Source organism: Pleurodeles waltl, chromosome 12 (genome assembly GCF_031143425.1).
Source record: "Pleurodeles waltl isolate 20211129_DDA chromosome 12, aPleWal1.hap1.20221129, whole genome shotgun sequence".
Taxonomy (NCBI): domain Eukaryota; kingdom Metazoa; phylum Chordata; class Amphibia; order Caudata; family Salamandridae; genus Pleurodeles; species Pleurodeles waltl.
In genome coordinates this window covers 5,531,946-5,539,774 of record NC_090451.1, presented here as the reverse complement: position 1 = coordinate 5,539,774, position 7,829 = coordinate 5,531,946, and the positions used below count along the sequence as shown (strand labels likewise).

The 7,829-nt window shown below is 44.1% G+C and overlaps 1 long non-coding RNA gene and 2 other non-coding genes across 3 annotated transcripts; all 3 read right to left on the bottom strand.

The window, feature by feature from the left end:
- LOC138268354 (uncharacterized) lies at positions 1 to 7,273 on the bottom strand. Its single transcript, XR_011199985.1, has 2 exons — positions 6,925 to 7,273; positions 1 to 416 (listed from the first exon to the last, which is right to left on the bottom strand). It is a non-coding gene; the product is annotated as an uncharacterized lncRNA (long non-coding RNA).
- TRNAG-GCC (transfer RNA glycine (anticodon GCC)) lies at positions 6,264 to 6,334 on the bottom strand. Its single transcript has one exon. It is a non-coding gene; the product is annotated as a tRNA-Gly (tRNA).
- Positions 6,953 to 7,024, bottom strand: TRNAH-GUG (transfer RNA histidin (anticodon GUG)). Its single transcript has one exon. It is a non-coding gene; the product is annotated as a tRNA-His (tRNA).
- Positions 7,274 to 7,829: the final 556 nt, after the last annotated feature.

The window sequence follows — 7,829 nt, the reverse complement described above, 5'->3', positions numbered from 1 at the left end:
TTATGCTTCTCGATCTTGCTTTATTTTAAATAGCAGCAGTCAAGAAAACTACATTTCCCATGAGGCTAAAGGAACAGGCAGCCAATGGGAAAAGAAAACGTATCGGCATGACCACCAATAATAACACCGAACATACTATAAACACTATACTTGACTGCGACCAGCCCTCTTTCTTGATGCGAGGAGGCTAGTCTGTGTGAGAAAATAAGGGAATAATAGAAACGACTATGGCAACCGCCAAAATTAGAGAACAAAGTTCTTGGCAAAAGTTCATCCATGACTTGAGGAGCGGGAAAGCCCAGGTAGATGAGTGCAGCTTGTGGTGAACGTTAGGCAGATGGGTGATCAAACTTGACAATGTTGGAGGCATCATCCGGCGATCAGGAAGGGTTCTGAGGTTGGTTGGTTGGTTGTTGCTGTGGGAGGGAAGAAGAATCGACAAAGATTAAAGAATCTGAGGTGGGATAATTCTCGCCTCCGTGTCTTTAATAAAATTAAGACTTTCCGTCATAAATTACTAGGAAAATCTACATTTTATGGCAAGACCGGATGCTCTTATCATGCTTTTTTAAAGCATGTTAATTATTATTGAGGTTGCTGTATGAGTTGGTTTACAATAAAAAGTTATGAAAACATAATCATTAGACCAGTCAGCCGATCTCAGAATGTCCTCGAGTCTGGAACCTACCCAAAATGCTTTGGAAGCCATGGCACCCCTGGAGGAGTGAGCACCAAACGCTGATGTGTCTATGCCTACTAAGGTCATGATCCAGCGTACCCATCTGGCTAAAGTAGCAGATGATACAGGTTTATGGGGTTTGCGGAAAGAAATGAGGAGTTGGGATGAGGACGTTCTGAGGTTGGCTGTGCGGTCTTCGTAGACTTTGAGAGATTGTCCTACACATAGTTTGGGTTGATTGGGAAAATAAGGGTAAAACGCTGAACGTATATTTGTTTTGGTACATTTGTTAATAATAAACAAAACACCTGTAGGGGAAAATTGGCGAGATGAAATATCTAGTGCTTTGACATCCGATAAACGTTTAATAGAGACTAAACATAGTAACATTGTTAGTTTGGCTGAAAGCATTTTTAGAGAAAGGTCTGCATTGTCCTGCCAGGAAATAAATAAGTTTAATACAACATTGACATCCCATAGTTTGGAATATTTGGGTAACGGTGGGAAAGAAAACTTTACTCCCTTAAGAAGGCGGCATATCAAGGGGTGTTCCCCGATCGGTTTTCCGTTGATGTGGGTATGTTGTAGGGAAATAGCTGACCTATTAAGGTTGATTGTCCTGTTAGACTTACCTGCACCGGCCTGCGCAGCAAGAAAATTTATAATGTAATTTAAATCGGTTGAAAAGGGATCGATATACCTTCCCATACACCAGCTTGACCAACGAGACCAAGCGGAGTTGTATGCCTTTCTAGTGCCGGGAGCCCAGGCGTTATTAATGAGGTCTGAAGCTTCTGTCGAAATCGGGACGGGAGGTTGGGGATACCTGAAACCTTCCAGGCCGATAGGGTGAGAGTACTGTTGAGGATGAGAGGATGAGGAGAGCCGATGGGATTCCGAAGAAGGGAAGGAAAAATTGGAAGGAGAACTGGAAAGTCGATAGTTAGTTCGAGGAGAGGGGGAAACCACACTTGAGATTGCCAACATGGAGCTATCAGAATTAAAGAAGCTTTTTGGCGCCTGACTTGGGCGAGAACTCTGGTAATCATTAGGAATGGAGGAAAGGCGTAATTGAGTGTGGATGACAAGTCCTGAAGGAAAGCGTCGGAAGCCAGGGCCGAAGGATCCGGGCGCCAACTGAAAAACAGAGGGAGTTGTGCATTTAGACGAGACGCAAATAGGTCTGTTTTTAAGGGACCCCATTTGTGAAAGAGAGTTTGGAGTACTGAGGGGTAACGTTTCCAATCGCTGGAATCTCTGAGGTAACGAGAATGCCAGTCCGCGACATCGTTGAGGGAACCGGGAAGATACACTGCCAACAGGGAAATTTTGTTGTGAAGGCAATATTCCCAAAGGCTTTTTGCCAGATCTGCTAGGGGTTTTGATCTGGTGCCCCCTAAATGGTTTATGTAGCGGACAGCTGACACATTGTCCCTACGGAGGAGGATGGTACACTGGACTCTGTTTTTTGAGAGGCTCTTGATTGCAAAGGAGCCCGCAAGCATCTCTAAACAGATGATATGCAATTTGGACTCCTCTGAAGACCAGAAACGTCCAGTCGAGATTGCGCCACATTGGGCGCCCCAGCCCGTCAGACTTGCCTCTGATTCTAACACAAGATCTGGGGCTGACGGGAAGATAGTCTTGCCGTTCCAGGAATCTAAATTGTCTATCCACCATTGAAGCTCTAGACGGGACTCTTGGTCGAGATTGATGGTCTCTGAGCAGGAAAGTCCTCTTCTGAGGTGTCGGATTTTTAATCTTTGGAGGGCCCAATAATGAAGAGGGCCGGGGAAGATGGCTTGGATTGAGGAGGCGAGGAGACCCACAACTCTGGCTAGGGATCTGAGAGAGATTTGAGAACTCTGAAGCAGTTTCAGGATCTCTGATTTCATGGATTTTACCTTTTGTTGCAGAAGTTGCAGAATAGCTGTCGATTATGAAACCCAGGAATTCTATCCTTTTTGACGGAATAGACACAGATTTGTCTTTGTTGATAAGAAAACCCAGAACAGGTAATTTGGAGGTGGTGTTGAAGGGAGCGACAGTCCTGGTGCATTAGTAGGATATCGTCTAGGTAAATGAGCAATCTGACTCCCAGGGACCTGAGGTGAGTCGTAACCGGTTTCATTATTTTTGAGAAGCACCAGGCTGCTGAAGAAAGGCCGAACGGAAGGGAAGAGAAATGGTATGTTTGTCCTTGCCATTGGAATTGGAGGAATTTTCTGTGAGATACGTGTATGGGTACGGATAAGTATGCGTCTTGAAGGTCCAAATGAACCATGTAATCGTGAGGGAGAAGAATATCTCTTAAGTGAATAATGGTTTCCATTTTGAAATGTCTGTATACGACAAAGCGATTGATATTTCTTAAGTTGATGACTGGTTCTTGGTTTTTTGGTCTTCTTTTGGACTAGAAAGAGGGTACTGAGAAAATTGGAAGGATCCGGACGGGAAATCTGTATGGCTTGTTTGAGAAGAAGTGACTGGATTTCTGATGAGATTAGGGACACCATTTCTGAGGAGAAGAAGAGGGGGGGGGAGGGATAATTGATCTGGGACTGAATAAAGTTCTATGGTGTAACCTTGAACTGTGTTGAGAACCCATGAATCCGAAGTAATACCTTTCAATTTTTTTATGAAATGGCGAAGACGGCGGCCTACAGGAGGAAGGCCATAATTGGGGCTTACCCTGTTGGTAACTGAACATGGAGCCGCGTTGTCCACGACCACAGGAGCCTCTGCCACGTTGGGGATAGAACTGAGGTTTGTAGGGTTGTGAGTCGTAATTGGAGTTGTAGGAATTGTAGGAGCCTCTAGATCCTTGTGATCGGAAGGAACGGCCGGTAAAGCGGCTCCTGCCTGTACCGGCCTTGCCAAAAACCCGTTGGTGGAACACTTTTTTAATTGATTGTTGTGCCTTGTCTATAGAGGCGAAAGTGGAAACAAACTTCCCTAAGTCTTTTATGAATGAATCCCCGAAGAGGAGACCATTTGCCTTTATGCCGGGGTTGATAAAAGCTAGATTGGCCAATTTAGGGTCTAATTTAAGTAGGAGACCTTTCCGTCTCTCGTGAATGATGGCTGAATTGGCATTGCCAAGGAGGCAAAAGGCTCTTTGGATCCACAAAGACAGTTCTGCGGGATCAATGTCTATATTTTCGGTTTTGGCTGATTCCGCCATATCGAAAATTCTGGCCAAAGGACCTACGAGATCTTAAAGTTTGTCCTGGATGTTGCACCAGGCTTTATCAACACCCTTACGGGGGTCTTTACCAAATTTAGAAAAGAAGGTAAGAAGGGATTGATCAATAGATGGGGTAGAGGTAATATTAGAGGAAAGAGACGGTCTGGGACATTCAGATCTTAGTTTGGACCTAGTGGGCTTGTCTAGAGGAAGTCTTAGTCTGGAGGAAATATAGTCGGCAACGTGAGAGGAGGGTAACCATTCGGTAGAGTTGGGGTGGTGGAGGAAAGAAGGGTTAAACATGGGATTGCCGTCTGGGTCCAGGATTTGTTTGGCTGTAAAAGGATTAGTAGTCAAATCAAATTTTGTTTTCTTGGGGGGAGGGGAGGATTGAGACTGGGAGCCCCAGATATCTGTGTCGTCATCTGGATCATCTAAGTCACCCAGGTCATCGTCTGTCTCAGAGATATGAGATATAATATTTTTTTGTGGCGCAGCTAAAACATGTTTAGTCTTTTCGGAACATTTTAGTTTGGGTTTCCCCTCCTTAGAAGGAGGCCTTGGAGGAGACTTCTCTTCAATCTGGGGTGAAGAAGGTTCACCAGTCGAGCTAGCGCCATCTGGGGTGACTGTGTTGGGGGCTTTATGGGCAGGCACATCCTTAATTTTTCTTTTTCTGTATTCCCCCGCAGAATAGGCCATTAAGGATTTGGAAACCATATCCTGTATAGAGGATTGAAGTTTTTTTGTAATTTTGCCCATTGAATTATTAATGGCTTTTGCCACTGAATTGTTAATAAAATTATCAAGGTCTTGATTAAATACATCATCGTCATTATTGGAATTATCAGTCATATTGGATGTAATTTGGGTGGAAAAGGGTTAAAAAATAGCTAGTGGAGACAGAAACGGGGAGAACACGCCCACGGGGGCGTTACCGGTGTGAAGAGGCAGGTCAAAAGTGTTGGACTCGGAGAAGAAGAGCAGGCGCTGGAGCAACCCGGTTGGGGAGTGAGTAAGCTGTATCTTCGTTGAGCGCGGCCGTCTGAGGTGAGACGGAGCCGCGGTGAAGCGTCGTGTTGAGTAAATGGCCGATGGAACGTTCACGCGTTCCTCGGAAGGCGGGCAAAAGGGGGGGGGGGCAAGTATGCAGGAGAGGGAGCACTAAAATGAATAAAGACGAAGAAACACGGCCGCGCGGCTGCAAAGCGGCATACAATAGATAATAAATGCAACTAAATAGGAATTATAGAGATTAACACGCACATATAGATAGAATGAAAGAATTTAGAACACTTATCTTGACTGCGAGCAGCAAGAAAGAGGGCTGGTCGCAGTCAAGTATAGTGTTTATAGTATGTTCGGTGTTATTATTGGTGGTCATGCCGATACGTTTTCTTTTCCCATTGGCTGCCTGTTCCTTTAGCCTCATGGGAAATGTAGTTTTCTTGACTGCTGCTATTTAAAATAAAGCAAGATCGAGAAGCATAATAAGAGCCTCCGGTCTTGCCATAAAATTGAGAAAAACAATAATATTCTAAACCTATGCCTTGCAATTTGCATGCAGTGATCTGATGCTAGTGCCTAGCTCAAGGCACTATATGAGAAGGGTTGTGACTTATGAACTCCGGATAACAAAAGGACCTCTGTGTGTGACAAAAGCAGTAACACAATCACCTATCCACACAAAACACAAATTTGTAGCCTGCATGGTACATTTTGTGTCTTGCAGCGGAAATGTTAACCCCCTGGGATACTTTATGGTGAGTAATATTTGTGACCAGATAAATCATACATTTTTGCATTATGTGCATTTGCCACCAGAATCATCATCTGTAGATATTAGTCCCTCAAAAAAGCAGAGCAGGCAAAGAGCTCTCCAGGCTGCTTTATCTTGCTTCATTATGTCAAATTTCGTCCGTCTGAGCCAGGTCCCCGGTGCGGTGGCACCCGCCGCACCGCCCTAAAGCCGACAGTTCAACCTTTTGCTGCCTAATAGTGGGATCTGTGAGAAATTCAAGCTCTGGACTCTTCTACGATTTGTCTACGCAGAACCAGGGAGTGACAGGATTTTTAAACAAATCTATAAGTTTGACTTTAACTACAAAAAAATACGTCCAGTCACATCCTCAGGAAAACAGTTGAAGCACAGAGGAGCCAGAGAGGGTGCTGCAGCGTGAAAGTATTAGTACACACCAACATCGAGACGTGGCATTAACTGTAGAAGTATTTATCTATATTGGCGTGGAAGGTGCTCCTACATTTGCTGGACTGCTCCCTTTTAAAATCAATATAAAATGAATATATTTATTGCCTGTGTCGCAATTATTTAGCTCAAGGCTGTATTCAGCTCCAGTTTATAATACTTCAAAAATGCGAAATAAAATTTAGAGCTGCTGCATTGGCCGGGAATCGAACCCGGGCCTCCCGCGTGGCAGGCGAGAATTCTACCACTGAACCACCAATGCTTCGCATGCTTTGCTTTCTGCCTGAACATCCTTTAAAAGTGAACACCAAAAAAACGAGGTGAGTTTGTCATCCTAGTATATCTGAGGTTGACAAGAATAGAACCGCCAAACAGGTAAACATGGCGAGAACAATCACAGACATCACCTACAACAGACAGCAATGAACTGAACGGTTATAGTAGAAACAAAGACTGTTTTCGGCAGAAAGAAGGAGGTCGTCTTACACTGACAATTGAAAACACTACACCTAACCACTGGATAAACAGAGATCGGTGGAGACAGTTTATCTGCATGAATACATAATTTCCACATCATCAGCAAGTTAACTGGTCGGTGTATTTCAAACTGAGCGGAAGAGGTAATTCCTTCCTTTTCGTGAATAATGTCTACCGCTGCTATCCACACAAATTGTTTACATAACAGATTCTCTCCCCAAGCTAGTAAAACAAGGATCTAAAAAGGGGGCATGACTGCTCAAATAATATCGAAATATGTATTCCCTAATTCACAAGCACCTCTAACGGTTTCAAAACGCACACTATCAACCCTTACCCTCCAGATACTTTTAAGGTGTGATTTAAAAACCTCACCAAACTGCCGTGACATTGCCACCCGCAATGCCGTGACTCGGATTCGAACCGAGGTTGCTGCGGCCACAACGCAGAGTACTAACCACTATACGATCACGGCGAGCTACTTGGGCTCTGGAGCATCTGCTCGCTCGTAGCTCTGATAACCTGTGACAAGTCCTACTGATGTTCTCACTGTTTGTATCTATCATAGGCTGGAGCTTCCCATGCCCGCCCCTGGCATGCATTACTCATTCATGCATCCAGGGGTATTATACACAGAACCAGGAAACCATCCCATTCCTTCCCATCCACCCAACCCTCCTGCCTACTCCTCATCAAGCATTTCATGGACGGGACAGACCGACAGTCACGGGGAGACGCGCGAGCCTTTTACTAAATCACTCGAGTAGAAAGAGGACAGGAAACAAATGGGTGACTAGAAAGTGAACCTCTAAGAAAGGGATGAAGGGCTCAGTCCTGGTGCATGTTGATTCAGACCTGTTTTTGCTGGATGAAGTTCAAGCGCTTATCATTTGGTGTTACATTCCACACTTCATCAGTCTGCTCATTCCGAAGCTAGATGACTCCATAAAATCCATAAAATAACGCCAAAACCAAGAAAGATATATCCATTTGCTTAGGATAAAGCCCAATGTCACCCAAAATATAAGTGCAAATAATGTCTGTGCAGGCACAGGCAGCACTGAAGATTTACATGCCGTTCCGTGACCCAGAAGGTGAAGTTCAAATTACAAACTCTTCATTTGTCAAAATATTATTTTATTTCTTAAAGCTTCACGGCGTTCGTGAAAGCTCTTTCCTCATCTGCATTACAATTCTAAACACTTAAATATAAGGTAGCCCTACTTTCTTATTTAAAAATTATTAATTTGTAATTGTGAATTAGGTCTAATTAGGGAAAT